This window comes from Rattus norvegicus, chromosome X (genome assembly GCF_021556685.1).
Source record: "Rattus norvegicus strain SHRSP/BbbUtx chromosome X, alternate assembly SHRSP_T2T, whole genome shotgun sequence".
Taxonomy (NCBI): Eukaryota; Metazoa; Chordata; class Mammalia; order Rodentia; family Muridae; genus Rattus; species Rattus norvegicus.
This window is the reverse complement of record NC_141554.1, coordinates 95175595-95194583: the sequence shown is the minus strand read 5'-3', so window position 1 is coordinate 95194583 and position 18989 is coordinate 95175595. Positions and strand designations below refer to the sequence as shown.

Below are 18989 nucleotides of genomic sequence, written 5' to 3'. Positions count from 1 at the left end.
GCAAAATGTTGGGTCCTCATTGCATATCCAATTTGTTACTCTGTGTCTTTTTATTGGGGAATTGAGTCCATTGATGTTGAGAGATATTAAGGATTTGTTATTGTTGCTTCCTGTTATATTCGTGTTTGGATGTGAGATTATATTTGTGTCTTCTCTTTGTTTTGTTGCAAAACAATTAGTTTCTTGCTTTTTCTAGAGTGTAGCTTGCCTCCTTGTGTTGGGCTTTACCCTCTATTATCCTTTGTAAGGCTGGATTTAGAGAAAGATATTGTGTGAATTTGGTTTTGTCATGGAATATTTTTGTTTCTCCATCTATGTTGAGAGTTTTGCTGGATACAGTAACCTGGGCTGGCATTCATGTTCTCTTAGGGTCTGTATGACATCTGTCCAGGATCTTCTGGCTTTCATAGTCTCAGGTAAGAAGTCTGGTGTAATTCTGATAGGTCTGCCTTTATATGTTACTTAACCATTTTCCCTTACTGCTTTTAATATTCTTTCTTTGTTTTGTGCACTTGATGTTTTCGACTGGAGGAGTTTCTTTTCTGGTTCAATCTATTTGGAATTCTGTAGGCTTCTTGTATGTTTATGGGCATCTCTTTCTTTAGGTTAGGGAAGTTTTCTTCTATGATTTTGTTGTAGATATTTACTGATCCTTTGACTTGGGAGTCTTCAGTCTCTTCTATATCTATTATCCTTAGGTTTGACCTTCTCATTGTGTCATGGATTTCCTGTATGTTTTAGGCCAGTAGCTTTTTCTGTTTTACATTATCTTTGACCATTGTGTCGCTGATTTCTATGGAATCTTCTGCTCCTGAGATTCTCTCTTCTATCTATTGTATTCTGTTGGTGATGCTTGTATCTATGGCTCCCTGTCTCTTCCTCTGGTTTTCTATATCCAGGGTTGTCTCCCTTCATGCTTTCTTTATTGTTGCTATTTCCATTTTCAATTCCTTCACCTGTTTGATTGTGTTTTCCTGGAATTCTTTCACGGATGTTTGCTTTTCCTCTCTATAGGCTTCTGCTTGTTTATTTGTGTTTTCTTGTGTTTCTCTAAGGGAGTTCTTTATGTCTTTCTCGAAGTCCTCCATCATCTTGATCAAATGTGATTTTAAATCTAGATTTTGGTTTATGGTGTGTTTGGATATTCCGTGTTTGTTTTGGTGGGAGAATTGAGCTCCGATGATGCCATGTATTCTTGGTTTCTGTTGTTTGGGTTCCTGCGCTTACCTCTTACCATCATGTTGTCTCTGGTGTTACCTTGTTCTGCTATTTCTGACAGTGGTTAGACCGTCCTATAGGTCTGTGTGTCAGGAGTGCTATAGACCTGTTTTCCTGTTCTCTTTCTGGCAGTTATGTCCACAGAGTTTTCTGCTTTCAGGTGTGTAGTCGTTCCTGTCTAGTCTTCAGGCGTTCCTCTGGGCATGCATCCTGCTTCCACTTGGAGCAGTAAAGTTGGTCTTATCTCTGGTCTCAAGCTTGGAGTTGCTTTTCAGAGCCAGGTTTCAGATCTCCCTGAGGGCACCAATCAGAAGGGCCTGCCCTTCCTTTGATCAGGACCCTGTGCACAGGGGCCCAGATGGCACTAGGTGTTTTCCTCTAGAGTCAGAAATGTGGGCAGAGAGTAGTTTCCTCTGGCTTCCCAGAAGTGTCTGCCCTTCTGAAGGTCTAGCTGTCCCTCCCACAGGGTTTGGGTGCAGGGAACTGTTTGACTTGGTCCCTTCAGATCCAGGCGCCATCTGGACCAGCGGACTCCTGCAGCTCCAGTGCCCCATCATCCTGTTCCCAGAGGCTCTATTCAATTTCCTCTTGGGCCAGTGATGTGGGCAAAAGGTGGGCAGTACTGGCGGTCCCTCCTGCCCTGCCATCTCAGGACTGCCCACCAGTCTGGGCGGTGAGCTCTCTCTCTCCCACTGGGTTTGGGAGCAGGGAGCTGTGGGCTGGGATCAGCGAGGTTTGGGCCCCAACTATGAACCAGGAGTGCCTGGGTCCCAGAGGAATTTTACCTTTGCCTGTCCTCAGTCAGGCATGTATCCTGCTTCCACTTGGAGCAGAAAAGTTGGTCTTATGTCTGGTCTCAGGCCTGGAGTCACTTCTCAGAGCCGGGTTTCAGCTCTCTATGAGGCAACTTTCTTTTTAATATGAATTTATTTTCTGCATATGAGTGTGTTCCCTGTGTGTATCTTTGAGCTCAACATAAATTTTATAACAATGAAAGAGAGAAAGAATTTTGAATCCCATTGACCTTTAGTCATAAATGCTTATAAATGTTCATTCTGATGTCTAAAACTAAATCTAGGTGCCTGAAAAGAGAAGCAACAAGTATTCTAAACAATGGAACAGTCTCTCCAAACCCAGAAATCACCATCTTACCCCAAATTAGTAAATAAAGAGTACTTCAAAATTGATGGCAAGATCAAATAGCCACTATAAAAGTAACTATGTAAGTCTGTATTTTGTCAAAGACAAAAAGATTTATTGACACTGAGTCACTGAATTAATCATGACTATAAGCTAATTCTTTTACTAATTTTATGTCCAAGCTTTATGAAATGTATTTTGCATGTGACTTACAGATCACTTGGTCAGACATTTCATAGGACAGAATATAAATTATTGTAAATTGTTGCAATTTAATTTTTTTCAGTTAGAAAATTTTCTCCTAATGAATCTTGTAATACATTCTACTGATGGAGTAGATTCAGAACAGGGACTGACTACACACTTTCCTAATGACACAGTTTACATCAGTAAAACTGAATTCTAGCTGATGAGTAGACAACTGGCTAAAAATAACAATAGAAAGATTACATAATACATTTATTTCTTTGGGTTCCATAGCAGTTCCACGGAGGTCAGGACAGCTTACCTGAATCAGGTATCTTCTTTCATTTTGTGGGTCCAGGAAACAGAATTCAAGATAACTCTTGTTTATTTCATCATAGATATTTAATTGGAAGAGTTTTGTTTAACATTTTCATAATGTAGCGTAACTCAAACTGAAAGAGTGTAATTATGTATAAAACAAAAAAAATTAAATGTTTCTTGGATACTAGTGCCTTTAGAGGAAATAGAATCATTTTAGAAATGAATAAAGTAGTTCTAATAAAGCCATAGCAGTAACATTTATAAGGAAAACTAAATTATGGTCCCAAACATCATCTAATGATTGTTTCACAGATGTATTATTGAGGTAGTACCAAAGTTACAGTTACATTCCATTACTAAAATGTCTCCCAATTTGCACATAAGTGAAAGATATCCACATGTCATTGGGAATATGTCATGTTATTAGTTTTGTTGACAATGGGGCACATTAACCAAGAAAAGACTGTCAAGACACTATGTGTCTTTCAGAGAACTAATTAATAGAGTGATGTTTTACTATTGGGCCAAGCTATTTATTAGAAACAGATGTTCAGTACATCATTTCTCATATAAAAATAGGTTTATGCTGAACTGTCACCAAAGAGTTCTGTTAATTATGCTTTCTTCACTGTGACAGGGGAGAGATGTCTAAATTTGAATATTTGAAGACTGTCAGTTTCATATCCCAGAATTACTAAGTGTGTGGATTTGGGATCTCATATCTTATTGTCCAAATCTCTCTCTCTCTCTCTCTCTCTCTCTCTCTGTGTATGTGTGTGTGTGTGTGTGTGTGTGATGTTTTTATTGTTGTACATATGGGACAAATGAAAAAGCAAATAAAAATCAAAACACTGAATATTTCAGGGAACTAATCAGCAGAATGATATTTTACTATTGAGAGTTATTTTACTATAATATATATGTATATATTATATATTATATATATTATAATATATATGAATATATTATAATAGAGATGCATATATATGTGTGTATATACATAGACAGTATGATAAAATATTTTCTAGATCTTCAAAGACACCTGAGAACTATATGTGAAATACAACATATCACAGTATATATTTAATGTCCTTTATCTGAACACTGACCAATACTTCCCATAAAGATATTTTAATTCATTTTGTTGGTTAGCTATTCCTATTGCTATGGGCCTCTGAGAAAACATAAGGCTAGCACAAATAAAAATCTTTATGTGGACAATATTCATGAAAATTAGATATAAGTTGATTATACTTTGAAATAACATTACTAAAATATTCAAGAAGAATTTAACTTTTTCTATATTTCACAAAGGTAACAATTTGTGATATATAATCTGACACACCACGCAAAATCAAAAATGATGGTGAAACTAAGTAATTAATCAAATTTATAATAGTGCACAAAAATTTATTAAGTAACAAAACACCTATTGTTAAACATTGAATTTTTACAAAATAATGCAGAAAAATGATAAATAAAATACTTTTATTTAAATGGCTTATTATTGCTTTTTATTTAGCAAGTAAAAATTAATATGCATTTAAAATTTATTGATTGTTGCTTATATATCAATATACTTAATTTTAAGATAGAAAAGGAGAAGAAAATTGGAATATCATTGGAGCGATGGACTTATCAGAATTCTGTAAAAAAGACTTGAACAAGGTGATGGCTCTTCTTGGTTTTCAACTGGACTACATCTGTAATTAACTGGAATCCAAATATGAAGTGATTCAACCATCAGGGAATTTTTTTCTGAGTTTGAATTTGGTAGATCCACTTCTAATCAGGGTGATTCAGATGAAAAGACACAACTTTAATCCATATTGTTTGAGGTCAGAAGACCCACCTTTCATCTGGGCTGTGCCTTCTGCTGGAAGCCTATATAAGGATATGGAAGAAGGATCATTTTTGTTCTTTGCTGCTTGCTCTTACCACCCTAACATGTCAATTCCTTCATTGGAATTAGAGCCTATTTATTCAAGATTCTGTTGTTTACTGAAGACTAGCTGAGATATCCAGGCTCCAGAATTAAAGAATTACTGGATCCTTAGACCTTCTTTACATATGTACATAGGCAGCCATGGGTGGATTTGTTGGAACATAGGCTATAAATCATTCTATTATATCATACATATATGTGGATAGTATATCTTATTTAATACATATATTATATGTGTATTATTTATATGATTTTTATGATTTATGTGTGACTTATATGGTATATATACAGAGAGAGAGAGAAAGAGAGAAAACAGAGAGATTTATTCTATAATTTCCATTATTCTAAGAACACTTACAAATACATTTTTTTCTCTTATTTCCAACCCTTCTCCCTATTATCTTTGATAGCTAACAGAAGAAGGTTTGCTTTACAACCCACCACACGTATTTATTGAAACATGGTAGACAATGCTTATGACCCTTGGATTTGATTATCACTTGGCATTTCTTTTGGTTTTTTACAATGTGTTGTGGTACCCATTTTCTGTTTATGGCATCTCTAGCAAAGGGTTAACTTTTATGACACAATTTAGTTCCGAGAAACTCTAAAAAGTTGCAGTATCTCTACCTCTTGCACCTGCTTGGAAAGAAATGGAAGGCACTCTTATTCAAATCTAAGAAGTGGAGAAAATTCTATAAAGAAAAATGCTTCGTTTTCCTTTTATTTCTATATTTCATTTAAATCACCATGAAATAAAAAGGATTATATATGATATAGTATCATTTTAAATAAGACACAAATGTTTTAAATTAAAATGTCTCATTTATAGAATCAGAAAGGCAGACAAACTATTTAAATGGCAAAATGACAAACAGCCTACTGATCAATTAGCCTATTTCAAAAGCCCCTGGTGCTCTTCCATTACAAAAAAAAAAATCCTTTCTAATCTCTGAACATAATACAATGTAAGTTGTTGGATCAAAGCTTGCTGAATTTTAAGGCAATTTTACTTTGGAACTAAAGCTCTATTTAAACAATAAGTCTCCTCCAACTCCTTTCAATCGTGTATATAATTACAATATATAACTTTAGGCTGAAACCAATACAGCTGGCCTGAAATAAGAAGCACCAATCTGGAACCAGCTTCTGCAATTGCTCGGATTAAAGGTGTGTACCACCATGTCTGCTTGGCCTTAACCCTGACAGAGTTGTGGTCATGGCACTGGCAGACACTCTTTCATATAACTGAAAGAACAAAGTAAAGATCAACATACCTGAAAACTCTGATCTACAGTGATGGCCTGAATACAAGATACACTAGTAGACTAGTAGCACAAAGCTGGCATGAGTAACGAACAAAATCAGATTGGATTTAGACACTACTTTGTTCTAAGAACCTAAGACTAGCCAGGCCATAGACCTAGTACAGATAGTGAGTGACATTGCTACACTCAGTCCTTGTTGGTATGTCTCTATCAAATCCCTCCCTGCCGTTAGAGCTCAGTCATCCATGGGGAATAGAATATGGAGGAAACAAGGCCTTCTAAACAAAATTGGAACAATGAATGCATGAACTTGAATACATAGAGACTCTTGTATCATGCACAGGGCCTACATGGGTCTATGCCTGATTTAGATATAGATACAAACCCTGGAAAGATAAAAAACATTATCACTAACCTAAAATCTACTCTCAATTGATAATCATTAACAAATAAAAATTTTATCTTCTCTAGGCTGCATGCTCAGCAGTAAATGGCCAACACAAAATGAACTCAGTGGAATCTTTGGAGACGCTTTGTCTCAAACACCTTCATTATTCTATTTTTCTTTCTTTTTTTAAAGTTTCAGGTTCCTTGCATATGGATATAAGGAGAATCTCTGGAAGTTTGTAAAGGAGAAACCATAATCAGAATATATTGTATGAAAAAATATGTTCAATGAGAAAAAATAGAAAAAAATTAAAATTGTAATATAAAAAGTATAAAAATCATGAAACAGTTCCATTAACAGTGTATTAAAACTTCTAAGAAACTGTAAAACTTATAAGAAAATGTGAAGTTATACATGTAATAACTGAGGAAATTGAAAAAGAACTGTACAACAAATATTGGCATTTCTTTTTATTTTTTGAGTATTTCATATATTCTTGCTCTGAGTTTTGACCAAATCCACATATTTCCATTCCCTTTGATTATTACCTTATTTCCTTTACCACCATTTTTCTCCCAACATACTTTTATCCTGGGATTACTGGGCCCTTCTATTGCTGCATCTTTGTGAGTGGATATAGTACCAGCTATTAGAGCATCATCAGTGGCCTCTTTAAGACTGCATTTCTAAGAAAGCTGACTCTTACTCTCTTAGCAGTCATCAATATCCAGTGGTGTCTCCGTTAGTTATGGAATTCTGAAATTTCAATAGGGTTGATATTATATACAGTCACTGCTACTATGCAGTTCATATGGGCAGTGACAGTGTTACTCATCAAATACTGTTTTTCTTCAGAAATCTTCTGCCTCAGTCTCATTCCTAGTCTATTTTCAGAAATGATATCTGATCCATATGGAGAAGGCTATGATATAGTTTTATCTTATACAGCTGAACATTCCAGTTTTATTCTGAGTAAGTTAAAAAGTTATGGGTTTGTGTATTAAATATCAAGTATTATAAAAAGAAGGCTTATGCTGAGGAGGATTGAAAGATGTACTACTCCATGGATATAAATAATTTAAAGGATAGTATTAAAGTAGTATTAAAGGGTAGCATCTTAACTTAGCCCTATGGCAAGCCAGACATAGAATTTGGGCACTTATGGATATAAGGCATGAGTTCTATGGTGTGGAGCATGTATCAATGCTAATTAGAACTCTGTTTAATTCTATACTTCAAATATTTTATTTACTTTGATTTTTTGAGATAATTATTCTATTGTTTACTGCTTCTCCTTTTAAATTGTCCCACACATTCTTCCTTGATCTTTTCTTTCATTCACATACACACACACACACACACACACACACACACACACACACATCTACATATCTATATATCTATAACATTATACATACTGAGTAAGTTATATTTTAGAGAATCATAATCCATCTTGCTCACTGAAAGCTAAGGATCCAGTTTCATTTTTGGCATATAATTACCAACTATATCTAGCAATGATTGGTAAGATTTTTCTTTTTTCTAATATGTATTATTAGCCTCTAGCATTACTCCTCAAAGTTATACACAAAAACTATTTGAAAATCAACATTTCAGAAGCCAGCAAGTTGATCTTTGCTAAACCCAGAGTAACCTCTCAAAGTACTTGGTTTGCTTAGGTATACAAATTAAATTTCTACTTAAGCCAATTTGTACCAGTGACATGGTTATTTACTCATGGAAACAATTACAAGACACCCTCATTAATGGTATTTTAATTTTGTGATTCATTGTCAAAATGTTCTCACAATCACTGAAAAGTTTAATTTCCCTATGCAATAAACATGGATTACAATTGTTTTCTTTTTTTTTTGTTAAATATTTTTTATTTACATTTCAATTGTTATTTGCTTTCCCAGTTTCCTTTCCGTAAACTCCCTATCCTGTCCCCCATGTCCAACCTCTTCTTCTATGGGGATGTCCCCTGTTGTTGTAAAAATATAAAAAATAAAAAAAGTATGGTTGTCTTTTATCCCGCTATGTCCAGCGCCGCAGTGCCCCAAGATTTCTCCTAGCTACCTTGGTGGAAACACATCCCAATTCCATGGCAGCCCAATGACTCAGCCACTACACACTTTCCTACACTAAAACAGTCACATAAAAGAACACACAACACAATAATCTTTGATCCAAATGATAAGATATAATTGCCTACCTAAACCTACAAAACTCAATTCACATCCATCCCTTAACAACATTAATAACAACCTGTAAATACACATAGCGGAATCTTAACGTCACCTGCCATGGCTTCTTGCCCTCTCCCTCCTGTCTCTTCTCCTTTTTTCCTTTACAGTCTCCTTCTCTTCCTTCAAACTCTTCTGCCCATCCTTCCTTCTCATCCAATGACAGGCCTCCTTCTATCCTGTTCCTGCCCTTACCTGTATTTTACAATTTAAATAGGGAAAAGGTTCTGGTGAAGACACCTGAGTCCTGAGTAGGTAGGTGACTAGGCAGCTTTCCTTGGGGCAGTGGAATTAGCATCAAAATACAGATAACTCCAGGGCAACCCACAACAGTTCCCCCCTCCAAAGCACCCTCTTTCCTATCCTGGCATTCTCTTACATTGGGGGCATCTAGCCTTGGCAGGACAGAGGGCTTCTCCTCCCATTGGTGTCCAACAAGGCAATCCTCTGCTACATATGCAGGTGGAGCCATGGGTCAGGCCATGTATACTCTTTGGGTAATGGTTTAGTCCCTGGGAGCTCTGGTTGGTTGGAATTGTTGTACTTTTGGGGTTACAAGACCCTTTGGTTCCTTCAAACCTTTCTCTAACTCCTCCAATGGGGACACTGTTCTCAGTTTAATGGTTTGTTGCTAGCATTCCCCTTGGTATATATCATGCTCCGGCTGAGCCTCTCAGGAGATAGCTATATCAGGCTCCTCTCAGCATTCACATCTTGGTTTCATCAATATTGTCTAGATTTGGCAGCTGTATATATGGGCTGAATCCCCAGGTGGGACAGGCTCTAAATGAACATTTGTTCAGTCTCTGCTCCAAACTTTGTGTCCAAATCTCTTCCTATGAATATTTTTATTCCGCAGTTTAAGAAGGACTAAAGCGTCTGCACTTTGGTTGTCCTTCTTCTTGACTTTCATGTGTTCTGTGGATTTTGTCTTGGGTAATTTGAGCTTTGGGGCTATTATCCACTTATCATTGAGTACATACCATGTGTGTAATTTTGTGATTGGTTTATATCACTCAAGATGACATTTTTTAATCCCACCCACTTCCCTATGAATTTCATGAAGTCATTGTTTTTGATAGCTGAATAGTACTCCATTGTGTAGATGTACCACATTTTCTGTAACCATTCCTCTGTTGAAGGGCATCTAGGTTCTTTCCAGCTTTTAGCTATTATAAATAAGGCTGCTATAAACATGGTGGATCATGTGTACTTGTTATATGTTAGAGCAGTACTATAGTCAATTTTCTGAGGAAACTACAGATTGATTTCCAGAGTGTAGCAGTTTAAAATTCCACCAACAATGTAGGAGGGTACATCTTTCTTCACATCCTCACCAGCATCTGCTGTGACCTGATTTTGATCTTAGCCATTCTGACTGGTGCAAGGTGAAATCTCAGAGATGTTTTCATTTGAATTTCCCTGATGACTAAGGATGTTGAACATTCCTTTGGGTACTTCTCAGCCATTCAATATTCCTCAGCTGAGTATTATTTTTTTTAACTCTGCCTCCTATTTTTTAATAGGATTATTTGACTCTCTGCAGGCTAACATCTTGATTTCTTTGTGTATATTGGGTATTCGCCCTCTATCAGATTTATGATTTGTAAAGATCTTTTCCAAATCTGATGATTGCCGTTTTGTCTTAATATTAGTGTCCTTTCCTTTACAGAAGATTTTCAATTTTATGAGGTTCTATTTGTCAATTCTCGATCTTAGAACATAAGCCATGGGTGTTCTACTCAGGAAATTTTCCCCAGTGTGCATGTGTTCAAGGCTCTTCCCTGATTTTTCTTCTATTTGAGTATCTCTGGTTTTATGAGGTGGTCTTTGATCCACTTGGACTTAAGCTTTATACAGGGTGAAAAAAAATGAGTCAATTTGCATTTTTCTACATGCTGACCTCCAGTTGCATTTGTTGAAAATACTTTTCCCCACTGTATGGTATTAGCTCCTTTGTCAAAATCAGTGACTATAGGTGTGTGGGTTTATTTTTGGGACTTCAATTCTATTCCAGTGACCTATCTGATTGTCTCTGTATCAATACCATACCGATTTTATCACTGTTCCTCTGTAATACTACTTGAGGTCAGGGATAGTGAATCCACAAGAAGTTCTTTTATTATTGAGCATAGTTTTCACTATTCTGGAATTTTTCTTGTTCTAATGAATTTACAAATTGCTCTTTTTAACTGTATGAAAAGTTGAGTTGGAATTTTGATGGGATTGCATTGAAACTGTAGATTGCTTTCAGCAAGGCAGCCCTTTTTACTATATTAATCCTGCCAATCCATGAGCATGGAAGATCTTTCCTAATTCTGAGATGTCTTTTGATTTTTTTTCTTCAGAGACTTGAAGTTCTTGTCATACAGCTCTTTCACTTGCTTTGTTAAAGTCACAACAAGATATTTTATATTATTTGTGACTATTGTAAAGGATATCATTTCCTTAATTTCTTTCTAAGCCTGTTTATCCTTTTTATCCTTTGAGAAGAGGAAGGCTACTGATTTGTTTGAGTTAATTTTATATCCAGACACTTTGCTGAAGTTGTTTTTTCAAGCTTAGTAGTTCTCTTGTGGAACTTTTGGCGTCACTTGAGTATACTATCATATTATCTCCAAATAGTGATATTTTCACTTCCTCCTTTCAAATTTGTAAACCTTTCACCTTCTTTTGTTGTTTGATTGCTCTGGCTAGGACTTCAAGTACCTGACTGAATAAGTGTGGAGAGAGTGGGCATCCTTCTCTAGTCACTGATTTTATTGGGATAGCTTCAAATTTCTCTCCATGTAGCTGGATGTTAGCTACTGGTTTGCTGTATATTGCTTTTGCTATGTTTACGTATCAGCTTTGAATTCCTGATCTTTCCAAGATGTTTAACATGAAGGGGTGTTGAATATTGTCAAATGCTTTCTCAGCATCTGATGAAATGATCATGTGGTTCTTTTTCTTTGAGTTTGCTTATATAGTGGATTACATTGATGGATTTTCCTATATTGAACCATCCCTGCATCCCTGAGATGAAGCCTACTTGATCATGACAGGTGACCGTTTTGATATGTTCTGGGATTTGGTTTGTGAGAATTTTATGGACTGGTTTTACATAGATATGCATAAGGGGAATTAGTCTGCAGTTCTCTTTCTTTGTTGGGTCTCTGTGGGTTTGGGTATAAACATAATTGTGGCTTCATAGAATGAATTATGTAGTGTTCTTTCTATTTCTATTTTGTCAAATAGTTTGGACAGTATTGGTATTAAATGTTCTTGAAAGACTGATAGAATTCTGCAATAAACACATCTGGTCCTAGGCTTTTTTTGGTTGGGAGACTTTTAATAATTGCTTCTATTTCTTAGGAATTATGGGACTGTTTAGATGGTTTATGTAATCCTGATTTAATTTTGGTACCTTGTATCTGTCTAGAAAATTGTCCATTTCATCCATTTTCCAGTTTTGTAAATTATAGGGTTTTGTAGTAGCATCTGATTACTTTTTTTGAAATTCCTCAGATGCTGTTGTTGTCTCCCTTTTCATTTCTGATTTTTTTTTTTGGTTCTTTTTTTTGGAGCTGGGGACTAAACCCAGGGCTTTGCGCTTCCTAGGTAAGCGCTCTACCACTGAGCTAAATCCCCAGCCCCTCATTTCTGATTTTATTAATTTGGATACTGTCTCTTATGCCCTCTGGTGAGTCTGCCTAAGGGTTTATCTATCTTGGGGTTTTCTCAAAAAATCAGCTCCTGGTTTTTTTTTTTTTTATTTTTTGTATAGTTCTTTTTGTTTCTACTTGCTTGATTTCAGAACAGAGTTTGATTATTTCCTACAGTCTACTCCTCTTAGGTGTTCTTGCTTCTTTTTGTTCTACAGCTTTTAGGTGTGTTGTCATTCTGCTAGTGTATGTTCTCTCCAGTCTCTTTTTGAAGTCAATCAGAACTATGCATTATCCTCTTAGCACTGGTTTCATTGTGTACCATAAATTTGAGTATGTTGTTCCTTCTTTGACATTAAATTCTAAAATGCCTTTAATTTCTTCGTATCTTCGTATATTTCTTTCTTCACCAAGTTATCATTGAGTAGATTGTTGTTAAACTTCCATGTCTATGTGGGCTTGTTGTTGTTTTTCTTGTTAATGAAGACCAGCCTTAGTCCATGGTGATCTGATAGGATGCATGGAATTATTTCAACCATCTTGTATCTGTTGAGGCCTGTTTTGTGACTGATTATATGGTTAATTTTGGAGAAGGTAGCATGAGGTGCTGAGAAGAAGGTATATTCTTTTTTTTTTTTTGGATGAAATGTTCTATAAATATCTGTTAATTCCTTTTGGTTCATAACTTCTGTTCGGTTCTCTATGTCACTGTTTAGTTTTTGTTTCCATGATCTGCCCATTAATGAGTGTGGGGCATTGAAATCTCCCACTATTATTGTGTGAGGTTCAATGTATGCTTTGAGTTTTAGTAAGGTTTCTTTTATGAATGTAGGTGCCCTTGCATTTGAAGCATAGATATTCAGGATTGAGAGATCATCTTGGTGGATTTTTCCTTTGATGAATATGAAGTGTCCTTCTGAAAGACCCCCTCCCAGAAAGGGAATTGTACAAGCCGAAGGCCCTCAACTATAGAAGTAAAAAGTAAGTTTTTAGATATGTGGGACAAGCTGACCCATCATTTAGACGAAACAGACCAGAAAAGAAAACAAAATGCAGAAACCAGACTAAATTATGGGCACTGCTCCATGGGCCACCTGGCAAGAAAAAGAAAAAGTCCCTGACCCCCCAGAAGCCCTGACCACCATGTACTTTTTGCTAACTCACTGTTATGATTATAGCCAAAATAGGTAACATACACGTATGCCTCATTTACTCCACCAATCACATCCCTGTACTGTAAGCCTGCTTCTGCTCCAAAAACATTATAAAAACCCGTCCCTGGTTCTGCTAGGCGCGCCAGTCTTCTGAATTGACTGGGACGCCCACAGATACCTGTGTATCCTGATCAATAAAAATCCTCTTGCAGATTACAGCCTGTGGACTCGGACTGGTCATTGGGCTAGAGGATCTCCCTTCTGAGGGAAGATTCTCTCTGAGAGTCATACATACGGGGGCTCGTCCAGGATCGGAGATCCTCTGCCCAGAGACCACCGACCACCCACCGGGAGGTAAGCTGGCCAGTGTTTGTCTTGTCCTGTCTTGTCTTGCTTTGTGACTTGTTCTGTAAATGCTTAGTTACTTGGCTTGGGTCTAGACCGTTTGTATTTGGGCGGGCCAGAGAAGGAGCTGATGAGCTCAGACTTCTCCCGCGCAGCCCTGGAAGAAGTTCCAAGGGTGTTTGGAGCCTGGTTTTTCAGGGCTCAGCCTGTATCGGAAGGATACATGGTTTTGGGTTGGAGGCGAGAAGAGAGAGCCAGATCCACTGAAGGATCCGGACCCTCGTCGCCTCTGTCTGAATTTTTGGTTTCAGTTTGACACTGAAGCTGCGTGGTGCATCTGTCTGTCTGACTGTTGAAATTGTTTGTCTTCTTTGTGTCCTAAATTTCTTTGAACATCTGTGGAAATTGGTTATAGGATTCTTTGTCTTGGTCTTGTTTTTCTGGGTTGTTTTCTGTGGTATTGTCGAGTGTCTTTTTGACTTTTGTTTCGTTTTTGGACTTTGGATAGATGACTGTGTTTAAAATCTTGGAATGCCGACTGTGTTTAAAATCATGAAACTGTTTGCTTTGTTTGTCAAGGAGTTTTACTTGGTCCTCTTGGTGCTTAACTTGGAAATAATTTGCTTGAGAAAAATTGTTTTCTGCTGGGGAGTTTTATCTTTCTCTCTTGGGCCTCCTCCCCAAGGAGAGATGCCCCTCCCTTTGCTCCCCTTGTCCAGTCTAGCTGCTGTTAACAGTTGTGTATGAAGAACTCCAGGTTAGTGAGTGACCCTGTCTGAAGCAGGTATTAACAAGAGCCTGAAAGCTTTACCTTAGATCCTGAAGAAAAATTCTCCCTGTTGCTTAAACATTCACAGCTTCTAAGGAAGGGACAGCACAGAGTAAAAAAATATAGGGGCTGAGTGTGACAAGCATGCAGGCCTGCTAGCAAGCTGCAGGCTGCACGTGGGCAGTGGCACAGCTCTGGCCAAGTCAGCATAAGAGGAGTTTCAAGGTGATGAGGCCGGCCAGGGTTGACGCTTTGACAACAAAAAGATAATATAGAGTTAGTGGTTGTTTTATGAGACTTTTGGCCCTGAAAAAAAATAATTCCAGTTGCTGCCTTCAGTGGCCAGATCTTCAACACTTGCTCACAGAAGGAGAGCGTTCATTAAGAGAAGTTCTTTAAGGGAGCCTGCCTTATCTGCTGGCCCTATTCCAAGAGAGGAGTTGATCTCCAACATTAAGTAACCTTCCCTGTTAGTCATCATTGACATGGAGAGTGCCTTTGATCCTATCCCCACAACAGCCAGTTCCTACCCCTGTGGTCAAAATGCCCCAGGTTGGGGGACAGAGAAGCCCCTGAGATAGTTTCAAAAAGAATCTGCAACAAACTGTGAAGAACTTTGTTTTGCCAGTCAAAATTTAGAATTCAGGCTTTGGCTGTGGCCAAGGTCAGTATTAATGTTTTCCTTTCCATGGGCATTTAACCCAATGAGACAGTTTGGTAAAGGGCAGATACTGAGGTCCTGAAAGTCCCAGGTGAACTGGTTAGAATTCTTTTGTCAGCCACTTGGCATCTAGCACCCAGGTCCTAACCATCTCTCCATCCTTTTGTTATTAGTTCTTAAGTCCAGAGAGATAGTCGGTAACAGATCAGCTCCCTCTCTGCTTGCCATTCTGTTTCACAGACACAAAGCTTGTGCTTATTTTTACAACAGCCTTTTTGTCCCAAAAAGTCCTCCTGGTTTAGCTGTGTGACTAAATGCTATTTGTCCTCTTCAGTGGACCTCTATTCTCAAGATTCTCTTGTTTTCTCACCATCCCATTTGAGATGCTTGTTAGTAACTGTTACAGGTCTTCTTTACCACAGAGGAAAGACAGAATCCTACTGGAGGCCAAAAAGAATGTTCCAGACATGGATGGAAGACCCTCACTCCTGACTGTTGACTTGAATACCCCTGAAGGTAGGGAGTGCTCTGGGTCTGCCACCAGGCTCCAAGGGTGGGTCTCCGAGGGGCTAGAAAATGCCCCACCAATCTGGCTAAGATAAAAACAGATAGAGTAAATAAATAAAAATTTAAAAGAGACCCTGACCAAATTAACCATGGAGACTGGCACAGACTGGGTGACACTCCTTCCCTCTTGTCCTCTTCAGAGCAAGAAATACCTCTTCCAGATTCAGCCTTACCCCCTTTGAGATCTTATATGGGGCCTCAGCTCCCCTGACTGTATTAGATGATGTTACTGAACCAACATGTCATAGTAATAATGATTTGTATGCCAGGCTAAAAGACCTACAGGTGATACAGAAAGAAATCTGCTCACAGCTGACAGCAGCCTATGCCCCGGAGACCCCTGAGACATGTCATCAGTTCCAGGTTAGAGACTACAGCTACACTGAGACCAGACACTCGAGCCTCGCTGGAAAGGACTGTACCTGGTGCTGCTGACCACCCTGACAGCCGTCAATTCTCAGCCCTCACCAGCAGCGTACTACCTGTTGGGGCTGAGAGCTGGGACCTAGAGGGACACTCAGATCTTCAAAAAGCTCCCTAGACTTACACATCATAAGTGTAAGTGACTGAGTGATAAGTGACTGAGAGGTTGTTATAATGCTCACTTGAGGAGTGTGTTTTAGAAACAAGAATTTCATGTTTGCTCTCGGTTCCCTCGAAATAGATATAGGGATAGGCTTGATTTTTTATTACAAATGATGTAACATTACATATGTTAGTACTCCTAACACTTCTTGGGACTGTGCCTCAGGGATCACAACCTATATAAGTTTAAAAGTTCTAAAAGACCTTGGTGTATAGGTTCAGATAGTGTCCAGATTAGAATCCTGATGCTAAAGACTTAATAAGACACAAAAGAGAGTTGAGAATTACTTAAGGCTATCTAGGTGCTACAAGGGCAGCACAAGGACATCTGCTGTTGCCCTACAATGCAAGGCTTATAGAGAATTCAGAACTGCCATTGACTCAGATATTAAAAGTAAAAAAGACTTTTTAGCTGACCTCCAAGAACACCTAACCTCCCTCTCAGAGGTAGTCCTTCAAAATAGGAGAAGATTAGACCTGATATTCTTTAAAAAAGGAGTCTGTGTGCTACACTAAAAGAAAAATGTTGTTTCTATACAGATCAAAAAAGAATAATAAGAGATACAGACTTTCAGTCATTCAAACTTTTGTGCTGAGACAACAGTATCAGATGGTAAAACAACAAGAAACAGAGGTACCTTAACCAAGTTGAGTGGAAGATTCCACTCAAGGACAAAAAGAAAATGGGGGAATGAAAGACCCCCTCCCAGAAAGGGAATTGTACAAGCCGAAGGCCCTCAACTATAGAAGTAAAAAGTAAGTTTTTAGATATGTGGGACAAGCTGACCCATCATTTAGACGAAACAGACCAGAAAAGAAAACAAAATGCAGAAACCAGACTAAATTATGGGCACTGCTCCATGGGCCACCTGGCAAGAAAAAGAAAAAGTCCCTGACCCCCCAGAAGCCCTGACCACCATGTACTTTTTGCTAACTCACTGTTATGATTATAGCCAAAATAGGTAACATACACGTATGCCTCATTTACTCCACCAATCACATCCCTGTACTGTAAGCCTGCTTCTGCTCCCAAAACACTATAAAAACCCATCCCTGGTTCTGCTAGGCGCGCCAGTCTTCTGAATTGACTGGGACGCCCACAGATACCTGTGTATCCTGATCAATAAAAATCCTCTTGCAGATTACAGCCTGTGGACTCGGACTGGTCATTGGGCTAGAGGATCTCCCTTCTGAGGGAAGATTCTCTTTGAGAGTCTTACACTTCCTTATATTTTTTGCTAACTTTTGGGTGAAAGTCGATTTTATTTGATATATTTGAGATTATATTGGTTACTCCAGCTTGTTTCTTGGGACTGTTTGGTTGGAAAATTGTTTTCCAGCCTTTTAATCTGAGGTAGTATCTGTCTTTGTCACTGAAGTGTATTTCCTTCCAAGATGCCCCAACATATAAAAAAGACATGTGCTCCACTATGTTCATAGCAGCCTTATTTATAATAGCCAGAAGCTGGAAAGAACCCAGATGCCCTTCAACAGAGGAGTGGATACAGAAAATATGGTACATCTACACAATGGAATATTACTCAGCTATCAAAAACAATGCCTTTATGAAATTCATAGGCAAATGGTTGGACCTGGAAAATATCATCCTGAGTGAGGTAACCCAATCACAGAAAAACACATATAGTATGCACTCATTGATAAGTGGCTATTAGCCCAAATGCTTGAATTACCCTAGATGCATAGAACACATGAAACTCAAGACAGATGATCAAAATGTGAATGCTTCACTCCTTTTTTAAAAGGGGAGCAAGAATACCCTTGGCAGGGAATAGAGAGGCAAAGATTAAAACAGAGACTGAAGGAACACCCATTCAGAGCCTGCCCCACATGTGGCAAATACATATACAGCCACCCAATTAGACAAGATGGATGAAGCGAAGAAGTGCAGGCCAACAGGAGCCGGATGTAGATCTCTTCTGAGAGACACAGCCAGAACCCACACCTGAAAGCCCGCTGCAAGGAGCTCTGACACTTGAGAGCAGAGGTAAGACCAACACTTATGCTCCAGAAGACCTGCCTGGAGGATGCTGGTGAGGATGAGGAGAAAAAGGAGCACTCCTCTATTGTTGTGGGATTGCAAGCTTGTACAACCACTCTAGAAATCAATCTGGATGTTCCTCAGAAGATAGGACATTGAACTACCTGAGGACCCAACTATGCCACTATTGGGCATATAACCAAAAGTTGCTCCAACATATAACAAGACACATGCTCCACTAAATTCATGACAGTATTATTTATAATAGCCAGAAACTAGAAAGAACACAGATGTCCTTCCACAGAAGCTTCCAGGAAACCAGGACACAAAGAGAAGATCAAACCTAAGGATAATAGGTATAGAAGAGATTGAACACTTCCAATTTAAAGGCCCAGTAAATACATTCAACAAAATTATAGAAGAAAATTTCCCTAACCTAAAGAAAGAGATGCCAATAAACATCGAAGAAGCCTACAGAAATACACATAGATTGGCCCAGAAAAGAAATTCCTGCTATTGCATAACAGTACAAACACTAAATGCACTTTAAAAA

General features: G+C 38.1%; 1 long non-coding RNA gene across 1 annotated transcript; it reads left to right on the top strand.

Moving 5' to 3' along the window:
• The first annotated feature begins 13644 nt into the window (after positions 1 to 13644).
• Positions 13645 to 17582, top strand: LOC147998300 (uncharacterized). Its single transcript, XR_015646641.1, has 3 exons — positions 13645 to 13864; positions 15708 to 15801; positions 16122 to 17582. It is a non-coding gene; the product is annotated as an uncharacterized LOC147998300 (long non-coding RNA).
• Positions 17583 to 18989: the final 1407 nt, after the last annotated feature.